The 19,787-nt window shown below is 33.3% G+C and overlaps 1 protein-coding gene and 1 non-coding gene across 2 annotated transcripts in view; both read left to right on the forward strand.

Moving 5' to 3' along the window:
• The window catches only part of DACH2 (dachshund family transcription factor 2), a 611,154-nt gene that overhangs the window by 193,138 nt on the left and 398,229 nt on the right, over positions 1-19,787 (forward strand). The window lies entirely within an intron of this gene.
• On the forward strand, positions 15,051-15,156 carry LOC133082780 (U6 spliceosomal RNA). Its single transcript, XR_009699007.1, has one exon. It is a non-coding gene; the product is annotated as a U6 spliceosomal RNA (small nuclear RNA).

Below are 19,787 nucleotides of genomic sequence, written 5' to 3' on the forward strand. Positions count from 1 at the left end.
AGCAGGGGCTACTCTTTGTTGCAGTGTGCGGGCTTCTCCTTGCAGTGGCTTCTCTTGTTGCGGAGCACTGGCTCTGGGTGTGCGGGCATCAGTAGTTGTGGCACATGGGCTCAGTAGTTGTGGCCCTTGGGCTCTAGAGTGCAGGCTCAGTAGTTGTGGTGCATGGGCTTAGTTGCTCTGTGGCATGTGGGATCTTCCCAGAGCAGGGATTGAACCCATGTCCCCTGCAATGGCAGGTGGATTCTTAACCACTGCGCCACCAGGGAAGTCCCTATGTTGAGCACTTTATATCATTTAATTTTCTCTCCTCTTTTGCAAATCAATTATACTTTTTTTTTTTTTTTTTACATCATTTAGCAGTTGTTCTAGTGTAATGGAACATACATTTTAAACAAACCCAACTCTACTTTCAAATAACATTATACTACTTCCTAGGTAGGGCAACTACCTTATAATAACAAAATATTTCTAATTCCTTCCTCCTGTCCCTTGTATTATTACTGTCATTCATTTCACTTATATATAAGCCATAGTCATTGAATGCATTGTTATTATTTTGAACAAACTGTTATCTATTAGCTAAATTAAGAATAAGAAATGTTAAGGTTTTATATTACCTTCATTTATTCCTTCTCTAATACTTATCTTTTCTATATGTAGACTGAGTTTCTGACCTATATACTTTTCTTTCTTTCTGATTAACCTATTTTAACGTTTTTGCAAGCCAGGTCTACTGGCAGCAAATTTCCTCAATTTTTGTTTGTCTGAGAAAGTCTATTTCTCCTTTACTTTTGAAGGATAATTTCACAGAATACAGAATTCTAATTTGGTGGGCTTTTTCTTTCAACACTTCAAATATTTCACTTCACTCTCTGCTTGCTTGCATGGCTTCTGAGCAGAAGTCAGATGTAACTCTTTGCTGTTCTACAGGCAAGTTTTTTTTTTTTTCAATCTGACTTATATCCAGGTATTTTTCTTAATCTCTGGTTTTCTGCAGTTTGAATATTATATGATATGTAGTCAAATGTAGTTATAATACCACTGTCTTCTCCCTCCCTATACCTATGGAATTGAATATGAGGATGAGAGCTTGAGAGTTTCAATAATTTATTCAGAATGCAGCCTTATGCTTATGGAAAAAGGAGGAGGGAATAAGATGTCATCTCAGCAGCCTGTGGTACTCAAGGAATTCTGGGTCAGGAGGACAGATAGCAACTCTGTAAGTAACAGAAGTGGTCGGGATCAGAGTACTACATGGCCTGTTATCTCAGCCAGACTGTGAGAAAGCTTCGTGAGGCATGGCCTGTTACAGGATTAACTGTGCTTAGTTATGACTGATTGAGAGCAGCTAGACATTCAGGGGCAAGGTCACCTACATGCAAGAATCTCACAATCAGTTTAACTTACACTATTGTGTAAATTTAAGTGTAGGATGTACCTAAAGAAAACCTACTAAATTCAAGTTTACTTATTTACTAGTTAAAATTATCTATTGATCGCATGTGCTAGGTTTAGTTCTAGGCCCAGAAATGTAATAATGAACAAAACAAAATTATATTTACATTATAGTTGAGGGAGACAAATGATAAATGAGTAAACAACTTATAAGTCATATGAGATAAGTACAATGAGGAAAAATAAGGCAGAGAAAACAAATGAAAATGTCTTTGGGATATTTTTTCAATTAGGTGGTTAGAGAAGGCTTTTCTGATGAGGCAGCATTTGAGCCTGAATAAAACGAGTGGCAAGCAACCTAAATATTGGGTAAGAATGTTTTAGGCAGAGACAGCAGAAAGTACAAAGATTCTGAAGCTAACACCTTAAGGCTTAGTCTGGTGAGAGAAGGGTGAAAATTTTAAACCCATTGGTGTTTGTTTGGGGGATGGCAGATCCCCAAAGTGGATTGTTCCCAGCAATACTTACCAATATGAAACTACACAGTGATCAGTTTTAAATAAAACACCTCATTTCATTTAGTAATTATATTTTAGTCCATTCCAAATCGTTCCAGTAAATTTGATTGACAAATTACATGAAAGAGAAATTTTGGTTTTAGACTCTCTTTCTTATACATTGCTCTTTTTACTGTATCAGAGTCTAAACTTATAATTGAACTATCCAAACTCTTCTTACTTTTCAGGATATTTTATACTTTATGCTCTTTTTGTGTCATATTTTACATAATAAAGTTTTCATTAAAAAGCTAAATATTGGAAAAAGCTCCAAGTCAAAAAAGATTTTTCAATTTGACATTCATGATAGGATTTGTAAGTCTTTAAACAGGACTAGATTAAGACCCTGTGAGTAATGTGAAAGGGTAACACGCAATCTGGAAATAAAGCTGCTCACCCAGTCAGGGGCTGATAGAACGTGATTAATGAAGGAGATAATGGACTGAAGAAATATAGCAAAAAAGTACATTTGTCTTGGTTGTGGCCTGTTTTCTGATGCAAGCTAAAGAATACAGTTTTATTCCTGAGGGGAAACGAATAGTAGGTCGTCTTAGGACTTCTGATAGTGACGATATGGTCATGAAATAATACAGCGTTTTGGTTCTCAATTAATATTCAGCTTCTGTAAATAAGAGATATTTATTATAATGGGTTGTAGAAGTTGGTTCATGTTCAAGTCTGTACGAAAGAATTTGTAACAGAAAGAGCTAGATATAGTATAATTGGAAAAAATTATAAAGATTTCTTTGAAGATAAAGGGTTAAGCATGTGAGGCAAAATTTACTATATAGACACATTACTTATTATATAAGGGCTTAAACAATTTTGAAGTAAAAGAAATAAGAGGGATGGTTTTAATCACAAATAATTGGTTTTAAGTCGTGTAAATATTCCAAAAATAAACATTTTTTTCACCTCAAACATGAAAGTAACATGCTATTTTGTTCTTCAGTTGTTTTATAACACGTTTTACCCTGTAAAACTTGTTTCCCTAAGAAGCTTAAGTTGTAGATTGGAAGAGATATTTATAGAAGCTGTATAAACTTTTTATTTTAATTTCCATTTTTTTACTGGGGTATAGTTGTTTTACAATGTTGTGTTAGTTTCTATTGTACAGTGAAGTGAATCAGCCATATGTATACATATATACCCTCTTTTTTGGATTTCCTTCCCCTTTAGGTCACCACAGAGCACTAAGAAGAGTACCCTGTGCTAATACAGCAGGTTCTCATTAGCTATCTATTTTATACATACTAGTGTATATATGTCAATCCCAATCTCCCAAATCATCCCACCCCACCTTTTCCCCCTTGGTGTCCATATGTTTGTTCTCTACTTCTGTGTCTCTAATTCTGCCTTGCAAACAGGTTCATCTGTACCATTTTTCTAGATTCCACATATAGGCATTAATATACGATATTTGTTTTACTCTTTCTGACTTACTTCATGCTGTATGACAGTCTCTATGTCCATCCACATTTCTGCAAATGACCCAGTTTCATTCCTTTTTATGGCTTTATCCACTCGTCTGTGGATGGGCATTTAGGTTGCTTCCATGACCTGGCTATTGTAAATAGTATTGCAATGCACATTGGGGTGCATGTGTCTTTTTGAATTATGGATTTCTCTGGGTATATGCCCAGTAGTGGGGTTGCTGGGTCATATGGTAATTCTATTTTTAGCTTTTTAAAGAACCTCCATATTGTTCTCCATAGTGGCCATATCAATTTACATTCCCACCAACAATGCAAGAGGGTTCCCTTTTCTCCACACCCTCTCCAGCATTTATTGTTTGTAGATTTTTCGATGATGGCCATTCTGAACGGTGTGAGGTGATACCTTATTGTAGTTTTAGTTTGCATTTCTCTAATAATTAGAATTGTTTAGCATCTTTTCATGTGTTTGTTGGCCATCTGTGTGTCTTCTTTGGAGAAATGTCTATTTTGGTCTTCCACCTATTTTTGGATTTGGTAGTTTGTTTTTTTGATATTGAGTTGCATGAGCTGTTTGTATGTTTTGGAGATTAATCCCTTGTCCATTGATTCGTTTGCAAATATTTTCTCCCATTCTAAGGGTTGTCTTTTCGTCTTTTTTATGGTTTCCACTCCTTAACACCATACATAAAAATAAAGTCAAACTGGATTAAAGACCTAAATGTAAGACTGGACACTATAAAAGTCTTAGAGGAAAACATAGGAAGAACACTCTTTTTTTTTTTTTTTTTGGAAGAACACTCTGATATAAATCACAGCAAGATCTTTTTTGACCCACCACTTAGAGTAATGAAAATAAAAACTAAAATAAACAAATGGGACCTAATGAAACTTAGAAGCTGTATAAACTCTTAAAGACCATTATAAGGCATCTGGATGCTTCTCAAAAATATTTATGAAAAGATTAATTATACTTTTGCAAGAATTTTAACTGTTTCTTTAAAATGCTTTCTGAGAGAATCCTTCAGTTATTTAAAAACAACCTTTGAGCACTCACTGTGTACCTGACACCATGCTGTAGGCTTTGTATGTTTGCTCATTTGGATTCATGGGATTCAAACATATTTTACTAACCTCTAAGTTTGTGTGACAAATTAATGTAGGATACAGATATATTTCACTGACTTTTAACTTAGCAAACTTAACTTGTAAATATTAAAGATAATGAAAATGCCCTGGTTCATTCTTTGTAGTTTCTGCTTTCTTAGATAATGTTTAGTTTTACTTGGAATAAGAGTCTCCTAAATTTCATTTTAGCACATCTAATGATTAGAATTGCAACAGTTTTGTAATGAAAACATCTCTGACATGATAGTAAGTGTGCAGATCTGGTGCTATTAAGTAGCATACTTAGCTACTTCTAATCCCAAAGTTAAGTTCCTTTACTCAAAAATTTTTTTGATAAAATAAAAATGCCATGCACAGGATAATGAATGTCTTGTTATATATAGGACTATAATAAGAAGCTGCCTTTGTATGATATTAATAATGTCCTCATTACTTACTCTTTACTGTAAAATTGTCCAGTGATTCTCAAAATGTGTTTGTGCAATTGAATTGCTAGTCAAGACTTAATTTGAAAATCAAGTTTGCTCCCCCTTCAATTTTAACAACTCGGAAACTTCTCCGTTTTTTTTTCTTTTCAATCCACACATATTTTAATTGAGCATATTCATTACTTTGAAGACATTTATAGAATTATAATAGATCCTTCTTTTGATATGTAACTTTTAGTGTACCATTACTTTGATATAATTACTTTTTTAAAACATCTTTATTGGAGTATAATTGCCCTACAATGGTGTGTTCGTTTCTGCTTTATAAAAAAGTGAATCAACCATACATATACATATATCCCCATATCTCCTCCCTCTTGTGTCTCCCTCCCACCGTCCCTATCCCATCCCTCTAGGTGGTCACAAAGCACCGAGCTGATCTCCCTGTGCTATGTGGCTGCTTCCCACTACCTATCGATTTTACATTTGGTAGTGTATATATGTCCATGCCACTCTCTCACTTCGTCCCAGCTTACCCTTCCCCCGCTCCCGTCCTCAAGTCCATTCTCTACGTCTGTGTGTTTATTCCTGTCCTGCCCCTAGGTACATCAGAACCATTTTTGTTTTTTTAGATTCCATATATATGTATTAGCATACAGTATTTGTTTTTCTCTTTCTGAATTACTTCACTCTTTATGACAGCCTCTAGGTCCATCCACCTCACTACAAATAACTCAATTTCGTTTCTTTTTATGGCTGAGTAATATTCCATTGTATATATGTGCCACATCTTCTTTATCCATTCATCTGTTGATGGACACTTAGGTTGCTTCCATGTCCTGGCTATTGTAAATAGAGCTGCAATGAACATTTTGATACATGACTCTTTTTGAATTATGGTTTTCTCAGGGTATATGCCCAGTAGTGGGATTGCTGTGTCGTATGGTAGTTCCATTTTTAGTTTTTTAAGGAACCTCCATACTGTTCTCCATAGTGGCTGTATCAATTTACATTCCCACCAACAGTGCAAGAGGGTTCCCTTTTCTCCACACCCTCTCCAGCATTTACTGTTTGTAGATTTTTTGATGATGGCCATTCTGACGAGTGTGAGGTGATATCTCATTGTAGTTTTGATTTGCATTTCTCTAATGATTAGTGATGTTGAGCATCCTTTCATGTGTTTGTTGGCAAACTGTATATCTTCTTTGGAGGAATGTCTATTTAGGTCTTCTGCCCATTTTTGGATTGGGTTGTTTGTTTTTTTGATGTTGAGCTGCATGAGCTGCTTGTAAATTTTGGAGATTAATCTTTTGTCAGTTGCTTCATTTGCAAATATTTTCTCCCATTCTGAGGGTTGTCTTTTGGTCTTGTTTATGGTTTCCTTTGCTGTGCAAAAGCTTTTAAGTTTCATTAGGTCCAATTTGTTTATTTTTGTTTTTATTTCCATTTCTCTAGGAGGTGGGTCAAAAAGGATGTTGCTGTGATTTATGTCATAGAGCGTTCTGACTCTATTTTCCTCTAAGAGAGAAACTTCTCCCTTGATTTCATAACAAATGAAGAGCTGGTTACTTAAAAATAAAAGAGAATCAAAAGCTCAAAACCTCAGCCTACTGTCACATGAGTAAAACATGTTAGGGGTCATAGTGGTTTCTTAAAGAAAGAAACTTACAAAAAAGATATTTAGGCACTAAAATGTGTAACAATAATGTAGTAAATGTTATGAGAGGAGAAACTTAGCCTTTGAAATAGAAAAAGATTTTTTACATATCTCTATATACAATATTATTTAATTACTATAATATTACTAAATTTCAAACTGCTATGTGTAAACGAATTATGAATGCTATGTTTAAAATGTAAGCTTTCTCTGGACTTTCTTTTCATAAAGAATGCTTAGTGTACTCTAACCAATTATAGAATTGAATTCTATTACAATAGAGCTTATTTTTAAAACACATATGTGATTATATAACAGGTCAAATCTCATCTTTAGAAACATAACCAGTACATGTCTTAATATTGAATAAGTAATATGCATTTAACTTTGCAAAATATTGTACTAAGCATTTATATTCTTGGGTTCTAGCATGTATTGTTTACTATCTTAAATATAAGCATCTGAAATGTTTAGATTATAAATTATTCATTATCAGAGTGTATCCTTGTTTTGCAGGCAACAAAACTCAGTGATCTGAAAGATTTTAAATTTTTCCTGAGAATTGATAGCAAAGGAAATATCTCAGCAAATATCGATAGTTCATTAGGCAAGGAAACTTACAAGGGAGTCTAGAACAGTGTCACAATTTGGAATTATATTCTAAATTAGTAATTTTCAACAAATTCACATGTAAAACGAAAAAAAAAATGAGATCCATGATGTTAACAAAATCTTTATTGCCTACTCTCCCACCACAACGAGATATATAATTGCGAACATAACATGGCTTCATTATTGCTTGCCTACTAGAGCCTCAGCCTCTAGACTTAGACTTACTTTACAAGTCTAAGTCAAAGTAATACCCATTTTTAATTTCATGAAAAAAACAAACAACAAAACTAGCCAGGTGCTTAAGGCAGCTGCTAGCTTAAAATTAAATTAAATGGTCTCATATTGTAATTATTCATGCTAAAAAAATCTGTGAATTCCAGTGTAGCTTTTTACACTGAATTCCAGTGTAACCCTCTTGCACTTGAATGCCTCAATAATGTGTGAGGAATAATTTGTGTCATTTTTGTCATCATATACCATCCAATTCAAAATACAATATTCAAGTGTTTGAGGGAAGCACTTGTTTGCATGAATGGATTAAGGACTCATATTTATTTAATTATTCTTTAGTGGATAAATTTTGAATGCTGTTAACTTACATGTAATATTTCTTAAAATGGGATCAATGCACAACCATTAAATCTAAGGAGCATTGAATTGAGATAGTTCTCTTTCCCACTCCCACCTCCTATGTTTGGAAGAAGAATGTTATGCAAATAAAAGTATGGGAGAAAGGGATTTTTTTTTGCTTTCTTTACTTATTGCTAGAAAAGCTTAGTGGTATTTTCAAAGTGATATTACCCCTCAGAAAAGGAGTAATGCATCTTTAAAAGCTAAACTACATCTTCTTTACTTTTATCAAATTCTCTATAAATCTTTCATGACAGTTTATTTAACAAAGTGTCATTGAAACTGTATAGATGATTGATGTGACCCATGTAAGATCAACATGAAATGTTTGTAAATGTCAGCAAAATGTGGCCATCTAAAAGCATATAACGATGGAGTTTCTGTGAAAGTGAAAAACAAACAGAAAAATGTTTATCTTATTCTTTACTTTCTGGTATGCAATTACAAATTCATAGAAGAGGTATTGTATTTGATTTTCCTTGGAGTTCATGTCATCAGAGGTCTAATTTGCTTTTGACATTTACCCTTTCAAAGCTTTGGTCTCTTATTCATTGGATAAGTTTTCTCTATCATGTATGAAAAAATAATATAGACTCAGAACTTCTTAGCAAAAAGATAATTATTTTGGAAAGTATTAGCATGACCTTGACCAAAAACCTTTATGTACAGATTATGGGAGGCTATCCACATAGAAATGTCATTGAAGAGTTCCCATCTATATGTGTAGACAAAAAAGTGTTGTTCATTTTCCATTTAATTGAAAAACATTTATGATATAAAAACAAATGTTATAAGATAGAGAATGAAAGAGAAGGAAAATAACAGATTAAACTATAAATATATGAGTACCTCAGTAGCTCACTCTGACTTGAATAGTTTCTTTATATTTCTCATAGATGTATTTTTGTATAAAACAAACATTATCCTTAGAATAAATTCCTTCCTTGGGAGTGATGTTTTGGTTGTTATATTTTTGCATTATATTGACACAAAAGCAGAATGAATAGAGTGAAATTAATGCAGATGATGAATGGGAAATGAACAGTAGAGAATACAAAACTGAAATTTGAAAATCAGTTGTCATCGTGAGATTTTCCCATTGAAATGAGAGCATTTCTGCAGGAGGGGGATTGTACATGTATTGTTCACCTAATTAATACATTCTTCACTCCTTTTGGCAAATAAATTCACAAGTCCACAATACAATGAAGAATTGCAGAATGCCTATTCATCATTGTAAGCTGTTTCCTATCATAATGGTTTTGAATGATTTTGTATATATATATGTATTTATATTATATGGTTTTTTATATATATGTATTTATACATTTGTAAATTTTGTATATATGTATTTATACATTTATAAGTATATATACATATATACTTGCATAGTATATATTTTTAAATGGTATATGGATGTCTTGCTCATTCTGTAGAGTGGGTTGGAAATGCTTGGTAATGTTACAGCAGAACCATGATTAACTGAAAAACAACTACTTTAAATACTCAATTAAACAAATTTCTCTGGGGAGTTGTACTTAACTTTGAGGAGAATATGGCAAGATAAGGCAATTCAAGAAGTATCTTGGCATCAGTACACATTTCATTTCAATTTTATTTGCTCTCTGCATCTCTATGGCACAATGTTTAGTTATGTTCAGAGTGATGACCCTAAGCTATAGCAAGATCTCTGGTCATCTGAGAAAGATTCCATTTTATTTATAAGCTTGTATTTGCAAAAGTAGGAAATTGTTCTAACATTTCTAAAGATATTAAACTATAGGACTTTAAGCATAATTTAAAGTCATTTTGAGCAGATTCAGCAAAGCTCTATGACATACTAAGTATAATATTCCATTCCCTGAACAATTCTGTTAATTATTATACTTTGAAAAACATGTTAACTATCTTTAAGCCTATTATATGTGTATGATTTTATTTTCATGTATATGATAATATTCAAAGAACTGTACTGGACATTATAGGAGTATATGGAGGCACATGTTTTTCCTGCTTGCCCCTTGAATCTAATATGAGAAATAATTCATGTATTTCTGTATTGATTAAATAAAAGGTAAGAAGTGTAAATGCCTTAAGACAGGTATAGAAAAAGATAGAGAATAGCGTGACCTCAGAAGGATGAATGGCTTTTAGCTGCTAAGAATAGGAAGGCTTACAATGAATAAGATAAGAAAAGAAATATATATTATTAAGAAAAGAACAGAGCTGAGCTCAGTATTATGCTTTTTCTTGACTCCTAAATTTCTACAAATCATAATTCAAAACTAAACAATTTTTATAAATTTACATTTCTGTTTTTCTCTGAAAGAAAAAGTATGGATAGTTTTTCTTCCATGACAATCTTTGATTTTTTACTCTAGTGAAAATATAAAATTTGAAATATACTACAGCTTTAAATTCAGAGAAAGAGAGACAAATAACAAAATATTTGATAATGTCATAAAGTTCAACTTAATCAAAATGCACAAATGAGAATTTTTGGTATATTTGGAACTCTTCTATCCTTTCAGAAAAGAGGTATGGACAGAGATTTGCATGTCCAAAAAAGAGGTGAGCTATATTTGCTTCCTTTGCAAACCCTCTGTCTTGATACTGTCAGGGATACTTGCATGTTCCCAGCAGCTCCGTTTTGAAAGGAACCTGTGGTGTCCATCAGATCATGCTTAAATGCATGGAGCACCCAAGACTATGGCTTTGAATTTGTGACATTCTTGACTAGCAGAATACACATCCAGATACCATAGTTTCTGACAGATATCTGTAGGTTCTTTGAAGTAAAGGGCACCAGATCCAATGAAACTGGCCATAATTTTGACAACCTGGAAGAGATGTGTACATAATGTTGTGGGATATCACGTTGATGCCTTAAGTCTTCTGTGCCCTGACTTGATTCCTACAAGCTTTAAAAAGGTGGTTTAGAGTATTTGTTACTTCAAAAAGAATTACCTACTTTTAATCTCAATACATAGAAAGATTGCTTTAATATATTCATTTTCAATGCTTTTTCAGAATGAATGACCTGAAGAGCTTTGCAGTTGGGGCTCTCTGTATAGTAAACACAAAAATGGGATAATGCATTTGTTTTGCCTATATGTTACTGATTTCCCATACTATGACCTTTGAAGACCTTGATAAATTCATTTTATTTTGCCAATTTGGGGCAAGGAAGCTGGAGGTGTTAAAGACTGTGCTATATGGTTCCCCATGGCTGCACAATCTAAATGCAAATCTAACATTGCAGATGAAAGTAGTAGGCTACATGGATAAGTTGTTGAATGGTAGAAGTGGGGTTGGTACTTTATAGTGATAGACAGAATATGGTTGGTGAGGCTTCTTCAAGCTCATAAAGCTATTTTACATGTTGGGGTAACTGGCTTCAAATATCTAACCTTGTAATTTAGAAAATGTTCTAAGGGTGAAATCATGGTGTCAGCAGAAATGATGCTGAACTCTCTTTTCTTTTTTCCTAAGTAATATCTTATTGTTTCTTGGTATCAGCAACCAGAAGTGATTAGAAAGTTCCAATTCTGCTTAAGAATGAAAGGTGTGAAAGAATTACCAGAGCAAGCCCTGGTTACTGCATTCTTATTTGGACAGTATTTTCAATCTAGAAATATATAGTAACTGTCAATGATTATGAGTCAAGTTCATATGTGCTTGAATAATAAAATAGAATATACGCAGAACACCATGAAATATATAGAGCTGCATGTTTACATTTTGGTGTTAGAGTATTGCTGACTAGAGTAATGTTCTAAGTATTTGGATGTCATTTAGGGAGCTCTCCTCTTCATTTGCCTACATTTGTAACTTTGTAAGCTATTGCCCATTTTATTCATCTTATTATTTTCTTGTTGTCATTTATTGGTATGCCATTTATCATTTGTCCTTATTCCATTTTTAACTGAGCATGTCTTCACTTATTTAATTCTAACTCCTTCTTTTAAGATGTCAGGGACTCTCTTCATTATGTCAATTGAAAGCTAGTGGGCATATTACCAATTCTTTTTTGAGCTTTTTGCTATGAACTCATCTCATTTCTAGTTAAGGCATCTGTAAAATACCACTCTATATGCTGATTCCAAGCTTGTTACTCCTAGAAATTAATGCACCCACCGAACAAGGTTAGGGAGTGTGTCTTGTCATCATGTTAAAGACCTGTATTCAAAATCCAACAAAACCCAAAAGACAGTTATAATGTGATATTGTCTAATATGTTGGAAGTTAAAGACTTAGCTGTTTATTTAGCCTGTGTGGCTTAGGAAGGGAAGGGTAGGGACAAAGCGATAAGGACCAGCAGTTGGAAGAAGACATATTTAATGTCCTCCATTTTAACCCCCAGTCCGCAGTAAGCCTCACAAAGATAACATTGTTGGTAGAAGAGATGTGACAATACATTTTTAGGGAGTTACCTGTGGAAAATTAAAGTGGATTAAATCATTAAGTCATTCAATAAACATTTATTAAGTGTTTACCATGTGCCATGAATTCTACTAGGCTCTGGTGATGTGGAAATGTATATACACACATATATACATATTTTATGCATGCACCTATGTTTTTGTGTAAAGTTTCCAAATTCTACTAGATTGATAATGAGTGCTAACCAATGGTAAATATTAATAATTCAATAAGCATTTGCTATATCAAATTGAATGAATTGAGATTGTTATTGCCTTATTCTCCAACTTTGAAAATGGGAACTTAACAGTGTTTCCTACCGAAACTCTGCCTCTTTCTATCCTGATAGATGCTCTCAGTAAGTTAGATATTTCATTGATATTCTACTGTGGCACTGTTAATCTTATTTTGATTGAAACAACATTCTGGACAGCAAAATCGATGGGTGCTTATGGTGAGGCTGTTGCAAAAAAGTAGTAAGAAGGTTTCATATTTAGGTGTGCCTGGGGCAAGAATTATGACCTTCTTTAAAGTTATAATTTAGAAAATATTCTGCTTATTGTGCTTCTTTTAGCACAGTATGGATTATCAATATATGTATTTAAGGATTTTTAATATCTATATTTTGATTGACATACCTTTTGTCATTTTCAATGATTTTCTTGCCTAAACAACATATAATAGAGTTTCACAGTAGACAGGACATTTATCTTTCTTGTTAGGTGATACCTTTTCCAACACAGAAGTCGCACTGCCAGCCATATGTCATATAATAGCATCATCAGATTCTTGAAGACAACTATCATGTAGCATATTTGTTGCACAAGTTAATTTTAGGACAATTTTGTTAGATAGAAAATATAAAGAGGAAGTAAAATAAAAATTAATACAATGTGGAAGATATTATGCTTAGCTTAAAATACACATTATATGTCAAAAGATAAGAGATATTTTTGCACAGTGCTATAATTTAGTCATTAGTCTAGCTCTTTGCTATTATCTAAAGTAAGGATTTGAACTAAACTAAATTATGATCTAAAAATGCAGTAAGCCTTACTAATTGGTGGAATCCAAACCTCCAAATTATTATCATTATTATTTTTACTAAATCACAAGCTGAGCTAAATTGTTTTTAATCCAATGACTCAGTTAGAACTGGAAATGAATTTATAGATTTTTCTATAACTATTGAACTAGAACAAAACCAGTATATCAAAATAGCCTCTAAACTGAGCAGATATCTCATTCAGTTCACTCATTCCTAGCATAAAATATTTGTATACTATACCTATCTTAATATGTTTAAAAATAAACTTAGAACACTGACAACCTTGTAAGTTTTGCCACTTTAATATTTTATTTATAGTGATTGTTTGCGAGACTTTTTTTCCCTCTTTATTTCTGGCTTAAAATACCTTTTAATTCACTAGTTAGTTTTAATTAATGTTTAGAATAATGAGTAACTTAGGATGGAGTGTTCTATATCTGGTAAAATGTCAGCCTTGTTATTTGGATTTATGGCAGTTTTATTTATTAACAAAACTTGAATTCTCTTTGGTTTGAATTCTGCTATGATTTTTCACCTAGGAAACATTTTCCTCCCTATATGAATTAAGGATTTTACCACAGTAAGCATAGGAAATGAAGAACTATTTTCTAATCATTCAATAAGACATTATTCAGTATTAGGGCTGTGTGCATCTGAAGAAATAAAGTTGTGGGGGTATAGTCTTTTTTTTTTTCCTGAAAGAAGGGAGAAATATTTCTTGAAAAGAGACAGATGGCAGCATGATACATTATTCTTCACTTAAGGAGAGATAGTGTAATAAGACAACTTTCAGTTGTAAATAGCAGTTATGATTTACGTAAAGACCTGTTTTTGTCCTGTAAGGCAAAAACATTATAATAGTAAATGATCACTAACTGTTCAGATATAATCACCTTATGTTGTACATGTCCCCACTACACTGCATTATTTAAAATAACATATTTCAGACATTATTTAATTAGTTGAATTGTTACAATGAATAATTAGTTATTCTAAAAATCTGTCCATATAGATTTTTTCTGACAGCTTCTTGATCATAATTAAAACCCATGTAGGTTTTGCAGCGTTTAGAGACGGAGGATTTGAAGAAAGCTTGTAAAACTAACAAACACTGAATGCTAGAGCATTGGACACATTGAATATCAGTTGTTTTGCTAACATTGTTAACTGAACCTGGTAACTCATGAGAGATTTTTTTCGTTCAGAACCAAACTCAAATACTTTTCCTCAGGGTTAAATTACAGCCAGAGAGAGTGACATTACACACACACAAACACACACACACACACTTAATCTTCTATTCTACAGTACTATTTACTCCCATGCCAGATACTAAACATACTGCCTCTTATAGGAATGTTTTACATTACATTTATATGACAAAAGTAATACACACTTAATACTATTACCTGTTGGGGGAAATCAGGATTTTGACAATTGAAGAGGATGATAGGAATAAAAGGCAGATATTGTTTTCTGATAGAATAAATCCACTATTATTGCTGTCTTTATATTCCAACTAATGTTCAGCAACAAGTTAATACCCAATGGCAATTGACATTAAGACTGGCTAATGGCCAATGTTTGATATATGTAAAAGCACAGTTTATACTAAACCAGCTGTATGTACCATGGAAAATAGTATATAACTAGAAGATACAATGTTTATCTCATATATTCGTGTTGGTTTTTTTCCTGCTTTGAACACTAGCTAGATTCTCAAGCTAGTTTTGATTATGTGTTTTTTTTCTAGCAATACGTATACTAAAATTGGAATGATACAGAGAAAGATTAGCATGGCCTCTCTACAAGGCATGCACATTTATGAAACAATCTTCACATTCATCATACTCATCGTTAAGGACCAGATCAAATGCCACCCCCTTTGGTCTCAGGATGAATATTTCTCTCTTTTTGTCCTCGAAATGCATTGTTTATGTCAGTATTTTAGTCCTTAGTGTACATGTATATTTTTCTTATTATATTTTGAGTTCTGACCATGTATAATGCATCTTTATACTCCCCACAACATCTAACACAGTGCCTTGTGCATAGTGGGCACTCAAAACATCTTTACAGAGTTGAATTTTTATGAGTCATTTGCTGAACATTAGCTGCAGTATGCACACGTACAAGTACACAGGCTTATAACTTATATAAAATAAATGAGAGAAGATCATTTAAATTTACCAGTTGCTCTAAGTTTTAGAAGTTTTCTGGATGTCTAAACGATAAAGGAATTGGTGACAGATTTTAGAAAGAGAGGAGAAGGCATTGCGTATGAAAGGAGAAATGTCCCTGGTTCAGGCCTCACTTTTTAAAGCAAGCAGTTGTTTGGAATTCTAAAACAATTATACTGACTATTAAGGAATAGGCTCATGTAAAATATTGTGGCAGTAGCTGAGCTTACCCCTTTATGTCATTTGGGTTCTGTGTTTCTTTTTGTTATATATCGTGGCTTATAAGTGTACCATTTTCCCTTTGGGACTACTAGAGTGACCTATTTTCTCAGTATGTATAAAAAGTTAAAGGTATCTTGTAACAGCTTATAGCTCATGGGGAAAATGTGTCTTTGCATCTGTTTGCTTGTAGACATTGTGCTATTAAAGAGTTGCCATTTTTTCCCAAAAATAGTATTTAGGAAAAAACACAGTCTGGAAAAGTTATGGGCATTTTATTTTCACCACATCTAAAGCTTTCCAAGTGTTCTGAATGAGCCACTGCACACTTTGATATTTTCACCTTCAAGTCTCTCTGTCACTCTGTGTGTATGTGTATCTATGTATTATGTATGTATGCACACACACAGGTATATATTTGTTACATTTTTTTTTTACCGTTCTCAAATATGCCATGCTAAACAAATGGTTGCCTTCTATCAACTTGCAGAGAATATTAGCTTAACTGTTTTGACTGGTGATGCTGAAGCTCAGCAACGATTCTGTATCTTTACTGCAATCTTAAAACTTGCCATGAGTGGAAGAAGGATTGTTGAATTGCCACCACTATACAATTGCACCAAGATTAAGTAAAATGTTCATCTCTGTCGAATTTAGCTGAATAAAATCCATCAAACAATGGTCATATTTTTCTAAGTGTGCTTGGAGCTCTGTGGATGTACAAATGAAGGACCATATGGAGGTGGCTTTCTCCAAGGTACCAGTAGGTATGGTTTTGTGGGTTGCATGTGCCTGTTGGCACTGTTGGCAGTTCAGTACCCTGGGAAAGGCATTGCTTTCAAACATGAGTAATTGATGAATTGTACGTAATATGCAAATGTGAATGCATAAATCTCCTGAATGACAGCTTAATTTATGTGAGCTTTTAAGAATGTGGGATTAGATTTTAATTAAATATCTTCAAAGGCACCCTGACTTATTCAGTTTTTTGGCTGCTGTCTTTAGAAAGAAGTGGGGGAAGGTTTAAATCAAAATTTTACACACACTATTTACATTTTCCAACTAAGTGGTCATTGTTTAATAGAAAAATCAAGGTATTTAAAGAAGAAAAACATTTGTCTTTAATTATAAGAACACTGCCATTATATTACAATGGTTGCAGTTTGTCATATATGATAGATAGATACAGAAAAATATATGTGGTTTGAAAATTAATGTCTTAAACTTTAAATGTAATTCTTAAACATATTTCAGACACTACCATATATTTTAGTGTGCCAAATTGAACAATGGTAATTGTGGATAACATTTCTTAGTATAGATTGTTGGGATAGTAATACTGTATATGACTTCCTACATGTTATTATCTTAAAAATACCTAAAATAAAGTCAATGGAGACAGAGCTGACTACCCACCTTTGCTCTTAAATATGTAGTGTGTATAGATGTAGCTGTGTGTGTGCATAGTTTTAACCTCTGTTTGATAATAGTATATCAAACTTTATGTAATATGAAGATTAGGATAAAAAGGGTAATTAAAAATCTTTGAAATTTTCCACTTAATCTTTCTAAGTGATCAGATTATGAATTAAAAGGATATAAAGTTAATAGATCCACTTAAAGTATGTTGTAAGTGCTGTTAATTCTTTTAAAGTATAGCACAGGGAACTCTACTTAATGCACTGTGGTGACCTAAATGGGAAGGAAATCCAAAAAAGAGGGGATATATGTATATGTATAGCTGATTCATTTTGCTGTACAGTAGAAACTAACACAACATTGTAAAGCAAATATACTCCAATAAAAATTAATTAAAAAATAAAATATATTTCAATTTATTTATAGTTTATAGTGAATCACATTCCCCATAAGTAATAAATTTTATGAATCTCGACCAGTTATAGGCTATGCCTAGTTTTTACCTATTTCTCCTACATATTTGCTTTCTCTTAATTTGCATTGAAAAGCTTAATTGTTGACTACAGAGAAGTGGTACCTATATGTCTTTGCTTGAATATGCTTTTCCTCTAATGTATCATTGTAGTGGTTAATTGAACAAACTCTGGAATCACACTTCATAGGTTCCAAATCCCAGCCCTAACACTACCTGTTGTGTGACTTTGGGCAGATCATTTAACTGTGCCTAAGTTTCAGAATTTCTGCCAGAATGTGGTGACAATATAAATCACTTAGAAATGTGCCTGGTACTTGGTAAGCCCCATGCAACTTATTGTTATTATTTATTTTCACTGTTCCCATCATACTCTTCATTTTTACCTTGCAGGCCTGTCTCCTCTCTGGTCCCAAGACAGCTTCATTCTTATCTCTATGATTTAGTCTGGAATGGGTGTACCATGCATCTTCTTGTCCAGGTCCCATCCAAATTGAGACCTGGCTAAGGGCTCCTTTCCTCCATAAAATCTTCACTGACTCCTTCCTCTGAACCAGCTCCACTTTTTCTTAGTTTTCCTCTGTCGCAGTCTTTGTTGTTTAATCATTTCCTAATTTCTTTTGTTTGCACCAGATTTACAGTTGTGAAACCTATAGTCCACTTATTTGGATTCTGTCATGTAACCTAAAAATTACTCCTAGTGTGAAGTACTAGCCCCCTTTATCTTTTTTGCCTTTATCCAAGTTGTTTGGTAAATCATGGAGATGCAAGATGTATCAAGCCTCAAGTGAGATGAGATGACCAGGCACAACTCCACCCTTCAGGCCCTGCTTGTTCTATTCTGTTATGGTTGAGTTTGTTTCTTCCACTCTGAGGAGGTGCTCTTCTGTTTATCAGAAATTAAGGAAGGGTCATTTGTCCTACACTAGGTCAAGAAATACATGCATATGATATAGTGGATTTAGAGTCAGACAGATGAGAGCTACAGTTTGGATCTCTTGGCTGGCCTTCAGCAAGTTAGCCTTTCTGAGGGTTAGCTTCTGGTCTTAAAATAGGGATAATAGTACCCATCTTACAGAATTATTCAGAGAATTAAATTAAGTTGATGTGAACTTTAGCATAATGCTCAGCACATAGTAGGTGTTCGTTTGTCAGTACTTTTCCTTCCTTTTAATCATCCAACAACAGTAACAGAACTCATAATAATGGGCTATGCAATGGAATTAAAGCTCTTCCTTAACTGAGATCTGGGGAAGGAACAGTGGAGAGTTTGTCCAGGAGCAGTATGTGACTAAATTTTCAAATTTCTTCTCTGCAGGGACCAGAATGTATAGATACCTAATTTTAACACATACTATTATTTTTTAAAGGAAATAAAAAGGACCAAAATCACGATGCAGCTGTTTGGGGTTTTTCAGTCAGAATATGGACTTAGGTTTTCCAGGTCTCAGAGAAGACAAACTTTACTCCACTGTGGGCTCATAATTGGATTCACTTTAAATATAATTTCTCTGGCTGTAGTCATTTCAACTCTTTGAAACAGCCTATTATATACTCTTTCCTGTTTGATTCTGTGAACTGGGTATACTTTTTCTGTAGTCTAACTCAAACTACATTTGTGTGTAAGGTACTATGCCAGGAACTGTGGTGGGCTCAATGATGAAATTGGTAAGCCTCACACAAAACTGGCCATGTGGGCCTAATATGGTGAGGAGATCTTGCAGAGCACTTTGCACTAGCTAGGGTCTCACTAAATATCTATTTAATTTGATATTTCAATTCCTAGAGAATAGAACTCTTTCATAGAGCATGCATGTAAGACTGTTTACCTGTATTCCTTTTTCAAGCTCACCTTTTTTTTTTTTATAAATGACAGTTCTATATTGAAAATACTCAATGACAGTTTAGGTTAAAATTTTCTCTTCCACACCATAACAGACATTTTAGTAAAAATAACTTTTTAAAAATAATAAAATGTCTAATTATAAATGATCTCTTAATTAAAACCATTCTTATCAACTACATGTAAATTAGAAAAATAAATTATGATCTTTGTTATAAAAGAAAAGCACACAAAGTTTTTTCTCCATGGGGTAAAAGTTGTAAAGTATTTTCATATTGCAACCACTACTCAGATAGTACAAATGACATAGGAGTTTAAAGTCAAGCAGACCTGATTTTGAATTT

The sequence above is a fragment of the Eubalaena glacialis genome, chromosome X, assembly GCF_028564815.1.
Source record: "Eubalaena glacialis isolate mEubGla1 chromosome X, mEubGla1.1.hap2.+ XY, whole genome shotgun sequence".
NCBI lineage: Eukaryota > Metazoa > Chordata > Mammalia > Artiodactyla > Balaenidae > Eubalaena > Eubalaena glacialis.